Here is a 20242-nt window from a genome sequence, read left to right on the forward strand (position 1 = left end):
CCCTCAGCAGGGATCTCCCCTCCTTCCAGGGTGCTGAACTTTACGGCCCAGGCTAGAAAGCTCACAAAGTATGTTTTCTAGATGCTCTTGTAGAGAAAATTTAGGGTGGAAATTGGCTTTGGCAGTTAGATGCTTCTTGTGAGTTCTGTAGGCTTATGTTAGGCAGCAGCATTCTTCCTCGTGTTCTTGTTCCTACCGCTACCGAACTCGGCATGGAGATCGTTTCTGGCTGCAGTTGCTCCAGTGTCCATTGCTTGCTCCATGGCTGTCCCGAGGAGAGTTAGTGAGAGCAGCAGCTTCCAGGTCCTTGGCTGTCAATGAGACTCTTTTGTTCTTTAACTGCACAATTGTGATTGATAACACAGGGATTGCATCCTTCAAGTTGAACAGTGATACTTTTCAATCTGTGCAATAAAACCCCCTCTCAGTAGAAAAAACATTCCAGATGCATATTGAGGGCCTACCTTATAGGGAACACTAACAAGAACCTAAAAATCTAGGAGGGGAGATGGCCATGTGAACAAATCAGTAATACATTGTGATAAATGCTATAATACAGATCAAAACATAATTTTGCTGTCCATATCCAGCACAAGGAAATTTATATATAACCTCAATTCCTTGCTAACCTAAAGTAGTAGGTTAAGCTAGATATATGTGCCAGGCATATACAGAGTTCTCCCCCCAAAATTACACACATTTTAACAGATGAGAGCTCAATTTTGAAAATGAAATGGGGGATGAGGAGAGATAAGCCAAAAAACTTATATACTTATATGCATAGCCCATGGACACAGACAATAGGATGGTGAAGACCTGGGGTGGATGGAGGGAGGTTAAGGGGGAGAAATGAGAGATATCTGTAATACTGTCAACAGTAAAAAATAAAAATAAATAAAATGTATTTTAATAAACAATGTCTTTATTATTATTCAGAATGTATGTATACATTTTTGGGGACTATATATGGCCTGTATAGCAACCCCATGTGAAACTAACTGATTTGTCCTAATTGTTTGTCAGGAAATGTTTGAAACTTTTCCAGATTCTAGGGTTGCAATTTTCTTTCTTGTTCTGGAGGAATACCATGGACTTCTTCCACTGTAGCACTAAATGTTCCTACCGCATTTTTCCTTTAAAAATGGCATTTCAATATTTGCTTTCACTGATGAGAAATGGACCACCTCTTGAGGCAGCCCATGCTAACAGGTCCTATATCTTCCTCCCCTTTATCTCTGCTTTCTCCAGAAATTTACTGAGTCAACAGAAGTCAACCCCCTGAGAGTCAGCATAGCTCAATAGTTAGAAGCTTAGGTTCTAAAGTCAGGCTGCTTGATTTTAACAAGTGGTTTCAGAAATTACAAATATGCAAATTTGTGTGAACTCTCTTTGCCTTAGTGTCCTTATTTGTAAAAGGAGAATAATAAAAATAGCTACTTTATGGATTTGGCATGAGGATTAAATGAGACATACAATCTATACAAAGTTCAGAGCAAAGTGCCTAGACTATAACAAATGCCTAAAAAACGTTAGTCTTTGTAATGTTCATTATTGTCTTCAGGTTTGTTCCCATCCAAGTTCCTGAGACAATCCTAATTAGAGAATTGAAACTATGAGTAACTTAATTTGAATCCATCACATCAATACTTTTTATATTGAGAGCCAATAAAAGATGTTTTACTCAGTGGCATAACAAGTAAAGAAAAGATGAACGGAAGGGAAAAATAAAGACATATTAGTGAAAAAAAATGTTTATTTCTAGACTTAGTTGCAGAAGGAGTGTCAGACAAGCATGGAGTCTCTCCCCCATGAAGAGTTTGAAGTTGTGATCAAACAATGAAGAAGTCACACTGAGCAGTGATTTAGAACTCAGGACCAGGATTCAGTCAGAACCTGGTTCAAATCCCAGTTCTGCCCTTCCTACCTATTTCATTTTGGAGTAAGTTGTTTAACTTATTCAAGCCCTGACTCCTTCAAATGTAAAATAGGGGTAAATGATAGAACTTATTTCATGGGGTTGGTGTGAGATTTCAATGAGATGATAACTGTAAGTTGCTTAGTAGAGTGTGTCCATAGCATAATCTGAGTAAGGATAGAGCATTGACTAAATGGGCAGAGTCCACAGGAAGAGATCTGCAGGAAAGAGGGAGGTAGGGAGAGTGAGAGCAGTTGAGGTGCCTTGGCCAAATAGGCCTGTAGGAACAGTAGCCAGGTTTCTGGGTTCAGGAAGACCTTGTGTTGACTAGAGGCAAAAAGCTACCTGAGCAGGAAACCTTAATCTTCACTGGCTTTGCCCAGCGCTTTCTCCTCTTACAAGTTCAAAGCAAGAGTGGAAGTGTCCCATCTGTGATTTGAGTTTTTCAAAAGTTGCAAGCAGACCTGCATCCTTGACATTCTTCTCTTTTAACCACTTATAAGGATAGGAAATTTCTTATTGAGGTGATCTTGTTATGTGGCAGGGAGATTTCTAGTGACCTTTCTCATTTGCCATTTCATAGTACAAATAAACTTCTCCCACAAACATTATTTGGTGGCAACTAAATTCTTGTGGCATAAATAAACAATGAGAAGCACAGTTTAGTCAGAGTAGCGTGGATTCCACTAGGGAAAGACTGCTACCACCGCTAACAGAACGTGGAGGTAAGTAGTGTGGGAGAGGGAAACACAGGGGAATTTAGTGACACAACCCAATCCAAGTTTGGGAGTGGGGAAAGGAAATAGGTCGGAAGGCTTCCCAGAGGAGTAAGTCTTGAGATAAATCACAGGAGGGGTAAGGGGAGGAGGAGCGGACACATGCTGATGTGTGAGAACATGGTATTTGGGAAAACTTCCAGGATGTGAGCATGTTGGGCCGAAATTTTCATAGGAAAATTATGAGAAGAGAAACCTAAGGAATGAGCAGGGGCCAGATAGTGTAGGTGCTAATACTTCATGGAAGGAGTTCCTGGGCCAATCTGCAGAGGATGGGGATTCACTGAAGCTTCTACTCTAACTAGGAAGTGATAGGACCCACTGATAGATTTAGAAAGACAACACAGAGCTCTGACCTGAGCAAAAGTAACTTAATTTTATAGCGATGGCTTAGTTCATGTGTATAGGGAAGAGATTACAATTACAATTAGTGAGAGCGTGAAGTGGAACCAAAGTGATATGTTCAGACTTTCTCTGCCCTTGCTTAGTAGCTGAGAACAAAGTATATAGTGAAACTATGAAAAAAAAAGACCAATGGTGAGATTGAAGCCGTCTGGAAAGAGAGAAAACAATAGGGTTTCAAGAAAAATAGGCTCGGGGGAAATAATAGAAAGCTTTGGAGAAAATGACAAGTTTGAACAAGAGAAGTACAAAAACAGAATAAAAGCAAAATGCAAGATGAAAAGATATTTTACTGAAAGATGGACATGGAGCAGGAAGTAACTGAATGATCCTAACATGTGAAATCAGCCCTTAATTGAGTCAGAGAAGAAAGAGTACAAAGGCGCTTTGTCAATTCATATAGAATCTCAGTTTTTAATTCGTATTTCTACATATACTGCAATATGCAAAGCAATCTATTTAGAATAAACATGTTTGTTACAGTCAGCATAATTTTCCTACAAACAAAAATGCTTCCTTCAATGTGGTAAACATACTACAAAACATTGAGCTCTTTCTTAAGACTTTATATATACTTTGATGTGTAACAGTTGGTAATGGGGAAAATCCTAAAAGGATTTGGTTCTGATGAACTGCCATAAGTTTAAGCTCATCTGAAACTAAATTGTTTAGACATTTCATTGGAAACATAAAAGAGGACAAATTTTAATGAGTCTGCCAATGTTTTCTGATTTGATCCACTTAGAATTCTCTGAGCCTTCTGAAGGCACTATGAATAGTCACCACCTAAGCACAGTGGGTGTGAGTGGGCGGGGCAGTGGGTAGCTGCATTTGTTGTATGGTCTGAAGGATTCTATAAAGGCTCCAGATTCTCTCCCTTGCCCAAGTTGTTAGCACTTGCAATCTTATCCCAAAGAATGAATTTTTTTTTTTTTTAAAACTAAGTATTTCCAATCCTTGCTGATCTAAAATCCAGATATCCCATGATGTGGTTAAGACTTCTATTTATTAACGCTTATGGATTTAGTCATAGAAGCATGGAATTATGGAGCTAAAAATAAGCTTAGAGATTAAAATTCACCCATCTCATCCCGAACAGTTTCAGTACTTTGCCAAAACCACAAATGCAGACACAGAACTAGTGCAGTTTACAAGCATCTTGGTGAGTTGCTTTTATTTAGTGATGATGAATTGTTTTTCTCTGAGAAGCAAGGGTCAAGGGCCTGCCAGTCCTGGGCTTTACGTGGGGACAGGAGGGACAGAATGGAGGAAGGGGGAAGACACTTTCTTCTCTTTAGTTGACTGCAGTTGGTACATGGCCATGCAGAGAGAAAGGGTAGTTTGGTATAAAGTCTCTTCAGCTTTTGAACCATTTCCTCCCAAACGAGAAGTATTCACAATCTTTAACATGGGATACTGTTTTAATAGAGAAATTCTGACTTGTTTGGGACTTTTTGGTCTCTCCAGCAACAAATTTTCTATGCTATAGAGTTACAGCACTAAATATAAGACTCAGGCCATGAAATTCGAGTGTTTTCCTACTATTTTCTTCTTCTCCAGCTGTGTTCTCTGATTAGAGAGTTAGCATTTGGAACTCTTACTGTTTGAATGACCATTATATATATTCCAGTGACCAGGAAACCTGCAGCTTTCCCCTACCCTTTTAAAGTGCCATTTCAGAGCACAGCAAACATTTCATCCATCACTGGTATCAGTACTTTTCATGCTGTGAGAGTCGGCTGTTCTGGGTACTTGCACAAATAATGAGTATATAGGGCTGACCCAAATTCTACTCAAGGACTTCATAATATAAGCTAATCATTATGTAAAAAGTACATTGAGTGGCTCTAAAATAAATTCTGAGAGATCTACAAAATAAAATGCACATGCTGTCAGCTCTTTGATATGCCTTGTCAGGGTTAGGAAAACACATTTTCTTTTATTCATGCCAATTCCCCCCTCCTCCCAATTTCTCTCCTAAATAAGAGTTTTAGTGCTTAGTATAAAAAAAAGTAAATAGTAGATATAAAAAAGAGTAGTAGTGCCCCCAAAATATTTCTATCTAAAGAAATAATGACTGAAACAGATGTATTTTTTCACCAATAGGTAGACATAGATAATGTATACACACATCTATAGTAATAAAAAAGGGTAATATGCTAATTAGGGCAGACGTCTTCCGGATGTCTATCTGGATGTCCATCTGGACAAAGCCACAGTGGCTGCAAGGCCTAGGGCTCAGGCAGCCGTGAGCCCTGGCAGCTGCAAGGCCTGGGGCTCAGTCCTTGCAGCCACCATGGCCAGCAATGGCAGCAGCAGCAGGGTGATGGGGGCAGCACCTTCTCCTGATCAGGCCGGTCAACTCCCATCAGTAGGGCGTCCACTGAGGGATCCTGGACTGTGAGAGGGGCCAAGCTAGACTGATGAACGCCCCCCACCCCGTGCACAAATTTTCGTGCACCGGGCCTCTAGTATACACATAATATGACATGAGAATTGGTTTTAAGAAATGAAACTCATGTTATAATTTGTAATAAATGTATGCCCTATGAATTAACTAGGCACCTATTGATGAATACTTAGGTTGTGTTTTAAATTTTTCATTACTACAATCTATGATGCTCTCAAGTTATACAAGGCACCCCAATAAATTACCACCACCTCTTTTTCTTGCCTTCCTGGTACTTCTTGTCTGTGCCATGTGGATGGCTCTTTACTATGCTCTTTGTTGTACCTGGCACTGTTGGTATACATTCTAATGTGTTCAGTTTCTCTGTGCAGTGTGTGGGCCCTCTGGAGAGTGAAATTAGGTCTTCCATTTCTTTACTCTCTCCCTCTCCCTTAAGGGTAAAACATAGAACATAGATATACTAGGAGATTCTCAAATATTAATATTTATAGATAGATTTTATTTCAGTTTGATTTGTGGCCTTTGGCCAGTTTCCCATGTTCTAGGCTTTTGCTGATTTATTTCATCTATCCAAAGTGATCTATTCTTTGATACCCCTTGTAAATACATGAATCTAAATACAAGAGGGTCTTTTATGAACTAATAATGAAAGTAAGACACATATACTACATACAATATTCCAGGAACTGTTCTCACATATATTAATTAATGTTCACACTCATATGAACTCATTTGTTCCTCACAACAACCAAATAACATAGGCTTAGTAATCCCATTTTATAAATGGGGAAACTGAGGTATATAAAAATTAAATAACTGCCCAAGCAAATAGTGGCAGAACCAGGATTCCAGCCCCCCAAACCTGCCTCCAAATCTATGCACTTACCTTTACACAAATTGCTTCTCAACTAGCTGATGATGTGTTGTGGACGTAGTGAACACTTTTGGTTTCAACATGATTCCCCTGGTGCCATTACGGAGTCCGTAGGAGACAGAATCTGTGTAATAGAAACTTCAAGCACTGTGGCGAGAGGAGGGGACATGCTTTACACAGGCTTCTCCTTAGATCCCGAGGCAGAGGCACCTGCTGCTTCTGCCTGCTTTCAGGGTTCCCTGCGCATATTGTAAGAACAAATAAGTCTGAAAAGGAAATGCCACTAATATTCTGAATGCAAAAAAGAGACTTCAAAACCATCGTAGTCAATGAGACTGCAGACACGGTACTCCATGCAAGTGGCTACAAATATATGTAGCCATAATGTTATGCCACATTCAGCCCTTAAAACCACACATAGCAGTCCACTTGCAAGATGGGTTTGATTGTAGAACGTTGAATCGATCATGGGGCGTGGGTCTTCCTTTTTGCATTGCCATAATTGAAAATGCACTGGCTATGATCTTCCGCAGTCACACTTCTTACAATCCAATTTACATTTTAAAGTGAGCCCTTTGGAACAACTGATCTCCAGAGTCTTCCTAAATAAGACATTCAGTGATAATTAGATGTTAAATCCTCTGAAATAAAGGTGTCAAGTAGAACCTTCTGGAGCAGGGAGAGAGAGAAGTAAGTCAGTGGATAGTGGCAGGGTCTTTTTTTGCCCCATTTTCCTTTGCAGGGTCTTGGGACAGGTGAGACTAGTGCTCTTCACAAAGCCAAATCACTTCACCAAACCAAATAACTTCTCGTGAATTTTAATGATTTGGCTGAAATGTATATTTTCGGTGCAAAGGTAATTTTGACAACATTCAGAAATAACTCTCTTTCTGTTTTTGAGAACAGGTAAGATAATATCTGGGATGGCTTTTGGAGTTCTTTTTAGTGGCTGGCTTCTGCACAAGTCATGTAATTAAGATAATATTGCCGCTTAGATTGCAACTAGCATAGTGCTTCCCAACCAGATTCAATATTAGCCCCTAGAGATATTTGGTAATATCGCCAGGGGGAGGGAATAGTGTGCCACTGGTATCTGGTGTGTAGAGGCTGGCCAGGGATGTTGCTAAACATTGCACCCTAACATGCTCAGGACAGCCTCCACAATGCAGAATTATCCAGCTCCAGATGTCTACTGTGTTACCGTTGAGAAAGCCTAGACTAGCTCATGCATGGAGAAGGCCTAGGCCAAGGAAAACACATAGACATGTGAGTGAGTCCTTTGCTTTCACATGCAATCTCATTTTGTAAAGTCAGAAACCTGTGTAGTGTCAACTGAATGTGCTTAGAGAATATATTGCTAGTTTAAATATCTAGTAAGATAATTTAGGTGTAATGTGCCCTTCTACCTTCATAAATATCTCCCCCAAAACTTTAAAAAAACATATAAATTGAATTATGAACCCCATCTGCTTAGAACACTGTGATAGATTGCTATCAGGAAACATCTGTACTCCCTAAGTGGCCCACAAGGCTCTGGTCCCAGCGCATTCTCTAGCCACTTCTCAGGACTCCTTGTCTGCTATCTCCCACCACACTTACCCTCTGGCTCTCAAATGCATAAAGTCCATTCCTGCTTAGGGCCTCCACCCACCGTCTCTCCTTCTCCCCTTTGTTTCGAATGTTCCTTCCCATCCACAGAGCCTCTCCCTGCACCTACTTGTCCTTTGGTGAGATGTTGGCATCCCTCTGAACCTTTCACTGAAGCTCTCCTTAATCTAAACTAGATCCCATCTATCATTTTCTGCATTTTGTACTTATCACATTTCCAATCATATATTTGTGTGTGTTTATGTGTTACTGTTTGGCTCCCCTTATGGCTTTATGATCCATGAGGGAGCAAAGTTAATGAAGCTTTTTCTTCCCTGTTTAACTTATAAAAAAGGATTGATTACCTAATTTGTACATATTTACTGGGATGACAAATATGAGACATACTCTTTTTTACAATGTGGTAAAAATGGGTAATGTGAGTACTGCCCTCTTAACAATTTTTTAATTTTCAGGTCAGTATTGTTAACTTAAGCACACTGGTATACAGCCAATCTCTAGAATGTATTCTGACGATGCTTTTGCATCGTGTATCTCCCTTGTCTAACTTAATGTCCACATGGAGAAGACCCTCCATAAATATTGTTGATAAATATAAAAGGCAGCTTCGAGTCATAGAGAAAGATGATGCCTCTGCCCTTTTCCTCTCAGTTCCCCAGACATAGCCACAACAAACCAGCATCCGGGGCAGGGCATTTCTCTATGGCAGCTGATGACTTTACCAAGGCTACATCCTTCCTCTAAGGCAGAGATAGTCACTTGTCCGAAAGGAGAGAGCATTTGTTCACTGCTGTAGACTATGACGCAGAGCTGATGCTTTTTTCCTGCTGCCTTGTGACACAACAATGTCTATATGCCTTCCTTCCGGAATAACAAAAATGAAAAGAGCAGAACAATTCCTTTCCGGAGTTTAGGGTTAGAACAGTAGAGTGTTCTAAAGTTTGCATTATGTTGAAGAAAACAGTCCTAAATGTTATCCACATTCCAACTGATCTTTGATAGAAAGATTCATATGTGTACTATTCATAATGCCCATGTAATTTTGAGAGTTTGATCGACAAGGATTTGAAAAGCACTCAGGACCTCAAAAAATTGTCCAGTCTATGAACATCTATCTTGAGGTAAGTGGAGCTTTCTTAATATTTACAGATGGACTAATCTGGTTAACCTGACGCTATTCAGATTGCTGGCAGCCTGGTCTGCCTTCCTGTTTATCATCAGCATGCCATCTTTCTGTTCAAAGGGACTGACCTGGTACACTTAGTCCTTCTGAATAAAATTATAAGGGTATGTTTCCCTCTTTTTAATTCTCTGAATGTCTGACCTACATTTTATCTTTTAGTTGTCATGTAAATGAACATTGTATTCTACTTATGGTTTATTAAGAAGGGAGATTATGTATGTGTGTGTAGAGATATAAAATCTTCAGTTTTTATTGGGTCAAGGCATCCTACGTATAATTAAATATATTCTCACAATGAAAATCTTTTTCTATATTTGGGTTCAGATTCAACATTTAATTTTATAAAATGAATAGACTAAATCAATAGTGAGGTTAAAATGTTTTTGTAACATTAAAATTCTTTCTGTTTGAGGTTAATGTTAAAGTTATTCTAATGCCTTTAGTCTTCTTATTGAAGACATTACAAATATCCCTTGTAAATGAAAAATATAAATGCTAATTTGAGGTTATTTTCAAATATGAATCCCTGTTAAAATTTTTCTGCTTTGTTTTGGTTTAGATCTTAACTGTATAATGTTTTAAACTGAAACATATATTTTACATATTGATTGTTACCTGATGAATAAAAAATGATGTCTGATTCTCTTATTGATGAGAAGAAAAATGGCTCAGCAATCTCATGTTTTTCATTGATATAAATATAGGGTATAACTCACTAGTCACACCATTATTTAAAATATGGCAAGAGTTAGTAAATGTATATTTTTCATCAGCATCATCACCATCAACACTTTGAACACTGTTATTGTCATCGCTATCATTGTCATGAAGTTTTCCTTTTCTCCTTTTCCAACTCACAAAAGTCAATCTAACAAAGTTTTCAAAAAAATGCCTTAATATCTACTTTAAGAAACAGTTAATAATAATAAAAGTCTTATATAAATTAATGGAGTCTGCTGAAAGTTTTTAAAACACATGTTCCCTTGAGTAAGTTAAGTATAAATTCTCTGTATTAGTTTTTTGTTGCTGTGCAACAAGTTCCACAGACTTTGTGACTTAAACCAACACACATTTATTATCTCCCAGTCTCTGTGGGTTAGGAGTCCAGGCACGGCTGCCAACGTTCTCTGCTCAGGGTCTCCCAAGGCTACAGTCAAGGCGTTGACAGGACTGTGATATCATTTGAGGCTCAGGGTCCTCTTTCCAGCTTTTGCAAGTTGTTGGCAGAATTCAGTTTCTTGCAACTGTAGAATTGAGGCCCTTACTTTCTTGCTGGCTTCTGGCCAGGGACTACTTTCAGCTTTTAAGAGATCACCTGATGTTCCCTGGTACATGGCCCTCTCCATAACACAGTAGTTTGCAAAATCAACCTCTCCCATGCTCAAATCTCTCTCTCCAAGAAAAGCACAGACCCTTGTAAGGACTTACCCAAGTAGGTCAGGACCATCCAGGACCAATCTCTCCTTAGACTAACGCCATTAACCACATAGTAACTTAAGAGAGTGAAATCCCATCACATTCACCGAGTGATGTTCATACAGGGTGTGTATAGCAGGTGGTGAAATCTTGGAGCCCCACTTTAATTCTACCACACTCTCTAACCTGCCTGTTACTTTCTTTAGCTCTTCCCTATAGACCTGTGCTGTGTAATATGTTTGTTAGTGAGGAGCCACCTGTAGCTCTTTAAATGGAAATGAATTAAAATAGATTTAAAAATTCACTTTTTTAGTTGCATAGCCACATTTTACTTGCTTAATACTCATATGTGCCTAGTGGCAGCCACATAATAGACAGTGCAGTTAGAGAACATTTTCATCATGACAGGAAGTTCTAGTTGGGCTTAAGGTGTTAATCATTGTAATTTATCACTTCTATATAACATAACTAATACAATAACTTAGAAGAGTGACCAAAACTGGAAATTTTAGATTGTGTAGGCAGGCAAGAGGGGATATATTTTAATGTGTCTTAAGTCATACCACAGAGGTGGCATCTATTTACTTATTTATTCGTAGTCTCAGGGAGCATTCTTCCTATTACCTCCCCCCGTCTCCCCTCCTCTGCCCCCCACCCCCTTTGTGACTAATTAGAATAGTAGAACATTTTGACCACCACAAAAAGTCCTACTGGAGAGTGCTTCATAGAAGCCCATACAAAAGATTAATTTTAATCTAATGTGCAGCTAGAACAGTGCTGGCCAATGAACATTCTCTGTTGATAGAAATGTTTTCCATCTATGCCGTCCAAATAGTCACTAGCTATAGTTGGCTATTTAGCCTTTGAAATGAAGCTAGTGAGGAACTAAATTCTTACTTTGGTTTTCATTTTAAATTTATTAAATAAATAATTTAAATTTTTAAATAGCTACATGTGGCTAATGGTTACCATATTGGACAGTACAAGTCTAGAATATCCACACATTTTCAATTACTGGAGACCCTAAATGAAGTTGGATATTACTTTGCTCTTGGTTCATACATAAAATCTGGGAGCTTTTAGTGTAGTGGTGGAAAGGTGTTTGGATAATCGAGGAAGAGACAATGTAGTGCTCTTAAATTTCCATTATGTTTTAGACAATTTTGCAAGTTCAAGAAAAGATGTTGAAAAGTAAACTCTCCTAGTTTTAAATCTTATTTTAGATTCAAGTTAGCTTTTCATCTGTGGCAATTTGTCTGCCGTTAGATACTACAGCTTTGTTCAGCTGGAAGAGATTTTCTCACAATGTTTTCTTTGCATTCGCTTGCCTTTTGCTTTGTTAGATTTAATTATAGCTCCCCTCAAGGCAGATGGGAGGGAAAACATCACGTAAACATGTTCCACTTCAGAACTTGTTCTTCCCCCAAAAGGTATAATTTGTAACTTAATAAACACAACCACATTGTGATTTAATTAACAAGTCACAGCAACAAACAAAATAGTAAATCTGTGATTTATTTTAATAGGACCAAAATGGCAGGTCTCTTTTAGATGAGAATTTAAAGTGAAGTAAAATCAAATTTAGCTCAGCATATCATCTCTTGATGTGCTGCCACAAGAACACACACTGCCTATCTCCACAGAAGGCCCACCTATGTTAGGGATGACAATTTCCAGCATGCTAATGTGGTTAGGTATCATTTTCAGATGCTCACAGCTTCTCAGAGACTGGACCAAATGTTGAAACGGCATGACACTCATAATGATAATGATCTCTGTGTTAACAACATACAAAGTCCAAGTCAAAAATACAGTGAGGGAAGAAAATTGTACGGTTACCTTTCACCATAGCTTGAGTTTGGCATTTCTACTCTAAGCGGTTTGAAAAAAGAAGTCTTCTGTTTTATAATAGGAATAAGAGGATGGCTGCTCTCCTTTTTGTTGGTGGTGGTGTTCATGGGTCAGTGTCTCACAGAGTCGAAATGAAATGTCATGGTTGTGGGTTTCTAAGGAGGACGGCAACACAGAACTTGGCTGCACATGCATCACAGCGGTTAGAGAAGCCTCTGTCGGACACTGGCTTTAGTACAGTTCCCAGTTCCAGTTCCAGTTCCCAACTAGAACGTCCAAGGGAAGGAATTTGGGAAACAGAAACTCGGAAATATTCGGTATGTACCCTAATACCCAAGAGCCAAGGCACATTTCCAGCCACCATAGTCTCTGTGTCTTGGTGCTTTATTTTTCCCCCTTGAACTACATAGGATTGGAGGGTGGTAGGGAGCAGGAGGGTAATACTACTTGAAATAATCACCTACATATCCTTTGTGGATAATTAATTTTTTTTTCTTTCTTACAACCTTCCACCATTCACATTAGGCTGTAAGCTGAGACCTGCTGCCATGGAAAATAAGGAGAAAGTGAATACAGCTCAAAACAAACATTTTGAGTGAGTCAACAAAAATATTTTATTTAAACTCCCAGGAGACACAATGGTCTGAAAGCAAGATATATTTGTTTTTGCAAGAAGCAGGCACTTGAAACAAAACTGATTTTGTATTTGACTTAACTTGGTAGGTCCAGAGCTGTGGGGAGGATGCAGGGTGTGACCTGGATCAGGTGTTTTCCAACTAGAAAGGAAGGCACTAGAGGTGACTGGGAGAAGAAAACAACACATTGAGATTTTGTAAATTTGCATAAGGAGACAGGGTAAATTAGACTTATTGTGGTGATGATTTTGCAATGTAATGTTGAATTATTATGTTGTACACCTGAAACTAATATAATGTATAATGGATTTACTATTTTTATACCTCAATTATAAAATAAAAACTTTTATTTTTTTAAACTTGAGTCCTAGAGACTGTAACATCTTCATCCTTTATTTAGTGGCCACTTCTCAGTATATATATATATATATATATATATATATATATATATATATATATATTAATGAGAAGTTGTTTTGAGAAAACAATAACAGAATTGTTGAGTTGAAATGCTACCTGAGGTATATGATTGAAAATCCTACTTTTTGTCTTCAGAAATATATCCTACTTAAGGTAGCATTTACTAGTAGATACCTAAAAATGGGAAGTGTGGCAATTCCAGAGGAGAAAACATCACCATGTGCTTGTGTGCCCACTGTAATCTGTATATGCTTTGAAGTGCAATAACCGATAGAGCTCATCTTCCCTACAAACCTCTGGGTGGTGGTATGCCCCTCAGTCAGTGGCATTACCATTAACTCAACTTCCTAAACCAAAGGTGAGGATCATCCCAATGCCTCTATCCCCTCACTCCCCCTGCCTAAGTGTTTACAAAGTCATAGCCATTTTACCACCTAATTATTTTCAAAATGTTCCCATTCTTCTCATCTTCTCATCAAAATTTCATTGCCTTTATCCAGGACACATGGTTTACAGCCCAACCTCTTAACTGAGCTCATGGTCTCCAAGGTCATCTTTGTCTAACATTGCAGTCCTAGGTCCTTCACTTTAGAATCTGGTCAAGTTATTCCACTGTGTATTGCATTCTAGTGAATCCCCAACACCCTCAAGATAAAGAGCCCTTGGTGATCCGGCCCCATATTACCTCTCTATCTTCAGGAATCTGTTGTAGTCTGTTTGGGCTGCTCTAACAAAATACCACAGATTGGGTAGCTTATAAACACAGAAATGTATTCCTTAGAGTTCTGGAAGCTGGTGGTCCAAGATCAGGGTTCCAGCATGGTCACTCCCCTCTTCCTGGCTTATAGGTAGCACCTGTTGACCATCCGTATGTCTTCTTTGGGAAAAACGTGTATTCAGATCCTCTGCCCATTTTTTTTTTTAAATATATTTTATTGAGTTTTTACAGAGAGGAAAGGAGAGAGATAGAGAGTTAGAAACATCGATGAGAGAGAAACATCGACCAGCTGCCTCCTGCACACTCCCCACTGGGGATGTGCCCGCAACCCAGGTACATGCCCTTGACCGGAATCGAACCTGGGACCTTTCAGTCCGCAGGCCGACGCTCTATCCACTGAGCCAAACCGGTTTCGGCCTCTGCCCATTTTTAATTGTATTTTTTCTTCCTATTAAGTTGTTCAAGGTCTTTATATATTTGGGATAATAATCATTTATTGGATACATGATTTGCAAATATTTTCTCCCATTCAGTAAGTTGCCTTTTTACTTAGTTGGTGGTTTCCTTCACTGGGCAGAGCTTTTCAGCTTGAGGTAGTACCTTTTGTTTATCTTTGGTTTTGTTGCCCTTGCTCTTGGAGTCAGGTCCAAAAAATCAGCATCACACTGTTGTCTAGAAGATTACCACCTATGCTTTCTTCTATGTGTTTTGTGAATTTAGGTCTTACATTCAAGCCTTTAACCTACTTTGAGTTAATTTTTTTTTTTTGTATGGTGTAAGATAGTGGACCAGTTTCATTCTTTTGCATGGGACTATCTGGAAAATAATAGAATATTTTAAAACTACATTAAGGTGCTATCAAAAATGATATAATAAGAAAAACAATAAGCATTTAAATTATGTCTAACACAATTCAATACAACACTAGTAAGTATGCTCACTGATAAGCATACTCACTGGTAAATATACACTACACTGACCTCATAATATTTTATTGCATTGCAAACAATGAAGAATAAATTATAAGAATCAGGTAAATTCTATTCACAGAAGAATATAGTTTTAACAATTTGATTTTTTAATAAATTGTTTTTGTTGCCAGTTGTTTATTGCTACTTTAAAGTATTAGATATTAATCAATTATGTGTGAAATCCACATGTCGTACCAATTTAATATCTACGTCAGTGATGGCAGAAGCCACATGTTGTATTGACATAGAATTCAAAATCCTAACAAAATTTGTGATAAGGAATGTCATACCAATATGTTGTTAATGTATATTTCTTTAAAGAAAAAGAAAGAATGCACAGGAGCTGGTTTCCAGTTTTAGATGTTAATTTTGATTTTCTTAGGCTTTATCTTTTGTTCTGGTAAACAAACCACGTCGTCGTCTTCTTCAATAACAGAATGAATCATAAAATCACATTGAAGGTGGTTTTAATGTTCCATCATGACCCTGAATAATGAAAATTTCAGAAATATTATTCTTTAAGTACTCTGACATTTTTCAAATGCTCTCTTCTTTAAATGCTATGGCTCAGAGAAGGTAATGGGTCAGTTTTATAATAGCATGTTGTATGCATACATCTCTCTTTTTAATTTTAATTAGAAGATGCGAAATCTTCAAACACAGCAGAAATTGTGAATTAATTGGACCTAAAATCTTTTTTTCTCCCTGTGGCATAAACTGTGCCTATGCCTTAACAAAGAAAGGTGTCAGCACTGTGAAGGTCAAAGTTACTTGGTATCAAGTAGATTGAATGCTGGATTGTTTATATATGTGTTAGAAAAATGCACTGCTGTAAAAATATTCTTATAATTTGTAGAACTTGGTATAGAAAATAACATTTGCTATTAAATTAAATGTTGAGAAGGCATTTACAGATAGACAACAATAGAGTGCAGGTTTCTTGGATTGTGTCTAGAATGACCTTTATTCTCCCTTGCAATGTTTCTCTCCCACCCAAAGTACTTGACAAAGAAAGATGTTTGTCAGTGGATATATTTTTTACAATTTCAGCTGGGCTTTGAACTTTGCAGCCCTAGTGAGATGATTTTCCTAGGCTTATTTTTCACAAGATTTCACGATTATTTTTCTCTGTTGGATGTTTTCTACCTAAATATGGTGAAGGTTATATGTAAACATTCTCACTCTTGGAAAGAATGGAAAATCAGATGTGAGGATGAAACCGGGGAGCCTAACTATGACCATATGAGGCTCTCCTGACAAAATATCCCAGTGTCTTCCCAATGATTTGTGGATAAAAATTTGAACTCATTAGCTTTCTTATCTGTCAGCCAGACTTTCCAGCTTTGTTAAACTGTTCACACCAGCTGAAATAGCTCTCTACGTGTCTCTTCCGTACATGTTGTATCACCTCTATTTTATGCTTGCTTTATTTTGTCTATGTTATTTTATCCAGAAGAAACATCTTTCTCCTTCTTTTTGTTTATGGGTCCCTATGAAGAGATATAAACATGAATATCTCTCCCCTGCCCCCACCCCCAGCCCATCTAGAAATGGTGGCTTATTTCTGCCATAGAATCAAGAGATGTATGTGGAGCGGGTGTTCCAGGGAAACCACTGCTGGTTTTCACAAGGCCGTGCCCCCACGCTCCTGTGAGGGAGCCACACTCCTGGGGAACTAAATCAGACCACAAAGGACCTACTGAGACGCTTCCTGTTTTCTAAGTTTGACCATTTTCCCTTGATTCACAACCGTAACTTGGTGCTCTAGATCTTACAGTTCTTGGGGAATACATACATTCCCCCACTCTATCAGAAATGTCACCCCACGGCTTCTGGGCTCAATAATATCTAATAATGAAACTTCATATACCTCAGGGTAGCCATGAGGCATACAAGGAGAAGAGTTAACTTAGCTTTGAGGAGTTATTTTCAAACTCTGAGAAGCATTTGAAGTCTGAGAATGCTGGTGGTAAGGAGTAAGAGGTGATAAGGAGGAAAAGAGGTTTCCACCCTGTCTTCAGAGCTGCTCATTCATGAGTTTTGTAAACTTTTTTCATATAATATTTCATTTAACCAAAATTACCACGAATCAAAGAAAAAAAGAATTTGTTCTAGAGGTTGATCACTCTTTATCTAAACTCAACCTTCTCTCTATAAAGCATACCTTTCCATAAAGATGTCTTGATCTTCCCACCCAAGATATGACTCCCATTGAACTTCTACAGCAATTACTGTCTGGACTCTGGAGCCAGACAGTCTAAACTCCTCTGAGTTTTGTTTTCTCCTGTTATTATTCTATAACTAGAGGCCCATTGCACGAAGAGATTCGTGCAATAGGCCTTCCTTCCCCTGGCTGCTGGCACCGGTTATCCTCCGGCACCCGGGACCCAGGCCTTCGCTCCAGCCGCAGTGGAGAAGCCAAGCCTCTTCAGTCTTCAGTCGTCTTCAGTCTTCAGTCTTCACTTGGCAGAGCCTTCAGTCTTCTCTCCACGCCTGCATATGCAAATTAACTGCCATCTTTGTTGGGTTAATTTGCATCCTCATCCTGATTGGCTGGTGAGTGTAGCAGAGTGACACCAATTTGCATGTTTCTCTTTTATTAGTGTAGATATGAGGATAATAAAAACATCTACCTCAAGGATTTGTGGTGAGGATTGAATGAATTACATTCCTAGCACTTAACATGTAAATCATGCTATTATGATTAGCTACTTAATTCTGTTCTGCCTTATGATAACACAGGTGTTTGTTACTATCTTAAATTTTAAAAAAATATTATTATGAAATATTATAGTCATTCAAATAACTGGTACATGATATAAGCATTAAATAACACATATAAGGATACAATTAGAAAATAAACTTCCCCAACATCACTCAAACAACTATGTATCTTTTCTCAGTGTGTATCTCTTACTTCCTGCCAGAAATTTGATCACATTTGTAGCTCTAAAAATTATTACCTTAGTTTAGAATTTTTATAAAGTTTATATAAATGGTGTCACATTGTACATATCCTTTATTTTTTTTTTAATTTATTGCTTAAAGTATTACAAAGGGTATTACATATGTGTCCATTTTATCCCCCCGCCCTAGACAGTCCCCTAGCCTCCCCTATCCCCCAATGTCTTGTGTCCACTGGTTATGCTTATATGCATGCATACAAGTCCTTTAGTTGATCTCTTACCCCCCTACCTCCTGCCCCCCAACCCTCCCCGGCCTTCCCGCTGCAGTTTGACAATCTGTCCTTTATTTTTCAAAAGCTAATGGCTTTTGTTTCTCAACATTTTCTTAGGAAGGTCACATGTATTATTGCATATAGCAGTAGTTAATTTATTTTTTATGCTGTAGAATGTTTCATTTGAGGAATAGTCTACAGTTTATTTATCTGATTTTCTATTGAGAGACATTTTGGTTTTCTCTAGTTCTATTATATGAACAACACTGCTATGAACTTTCCCATACATATTTCCTAGTACTAAAATGGCACTTTTTGCCAAAACCGGTTTGGCTCAGTGGATAGAGCGTCGGCCTGCGGACTGAAGGGTCCCAGGTTCGATTCCGGTCAAGGGCATGTACCTGGGTTACGGGCACATCCCCAGTAGAAGATGTGCAGGAGGCAGCTGATCGATGCTTCTCTCTCATCGATGTTTCTAACTCTCTATCTCTCTCCCTTCCTCTCAGTAAAAAATCAATAAAATATATTTTTAAAAAAATGGCACTTTAAATATTTTATTATTTAATTTTGTTCTGCTCTCCTTCTCATTCTACTTAGGCTGAAAATGTTTCTTAGAGTCTTCATACCATTAAGCATAATTCCTTGACCACAATATGAACTCCATTTGTGATGGTTAATTCTGTGTGTCAACTTGGTGGACTAAGGGATGCCCAGACAGCTGGTAAAACATTATTTCTAGGTGTTCCTGTGTGGGTGTCTCTGGAAGGGATTACCACTTGAATTGAGTAGACTGGATAAAGAAAATCTGCCCTCACCAATGTGGGAGGGCATTGTTCAATCCATTGAGGGCTTGACTAGAACAAAACTACAGGACAAAACTATTTTTTGAAACAAAATGTCCAATTTCTCCTGCCCTTGGACATCGAAGTTTCTGGTTCTTGGGCTATGGGACTCTAGATCTTATACCAGCAGCCCGTCAGGTTCTCAGCCCTTTGGTTTCAGACAGAATTATACCACTAGCTTTCCTAGTTTTCTAACTTGTAGAGAGAAGATCATGGCACTTCCTGGCCTAAGTAACCAAATGAGCCTGTTTCCATAATTGCTGGGGTCCAACCCCAGTGGGTCCAGGGGTCCCCAAAGGTGTGGATGGAGTCGGCGAAGAAGGAATGACACGGAGACAGCGTTCAGTTGATCAGCAGCCTAGCCAGGATCTCCAGCCAAGTTCTGGTCTCGATCTCCAGAGAGGTTCTGCTTAGGATCTCCAGCCAGGTTCTGTGTCCATGGTCTCTTGCTAGGTTCTCCAGACAGGTTCTCCAGGTTCTCCAGCCAGGTTCAGTCACCAGGTTCTAGTCAGGTTCTCTTGCCAATTTCTGTAGTCAGGTTCAGTCCAGGATCTTTTGCCATGTTCTCTCGCTAGGTTCTGTCTCTAGGTTCTGAGGCCAGTTTCTGTCCAGGATCTTTTGCCATGTTCTCTCCAGCGAAGTTCTTCTGTCTCTAGAGAACGTTCTGTGTAGGTTCTGTGCCAATTTCTGTCTCTCTCTCTCTGTCTCTTTCTGTCTTGCTACATCTGTATTTATACCAGTTGATTCAATCCTCTCAATCTCTATTACAAAGGTTAGGGCGTTTCTTATCTCCATTCCAGGGAGTAAAGATTATGTAGCTTAAGCATGATTGTTTGTAGTTAAAGTGATTAACTACCCGCCTGGCACTTAGTTAAGGAGTTTTATCCCCTCCCTGACTTCAGGGGAAAATCCCTACCTGGGGAAACAACCTTTCTCAGAGACCTTGGTTAAAACACATAGTGCCAAGAAGGTGAGAAAACATATTAAGAACAGTATGCCATATATGCCAGGTCCCTTGAAACAGCAAGCATGGACCGGCTCCC

Source organism: Myotis nattereri (genome assembly GCF_964212035.1).
Source record: "Myotis nattereri genome assembly, chromosome: 6".
Taxonomy (NCBI): domain Eukaryota; kingdom Metazoa; phylum Chordata; class Mammalia; order Chiroptera; family Vespertilionidae; genus Myotis; species Myotis nattereri.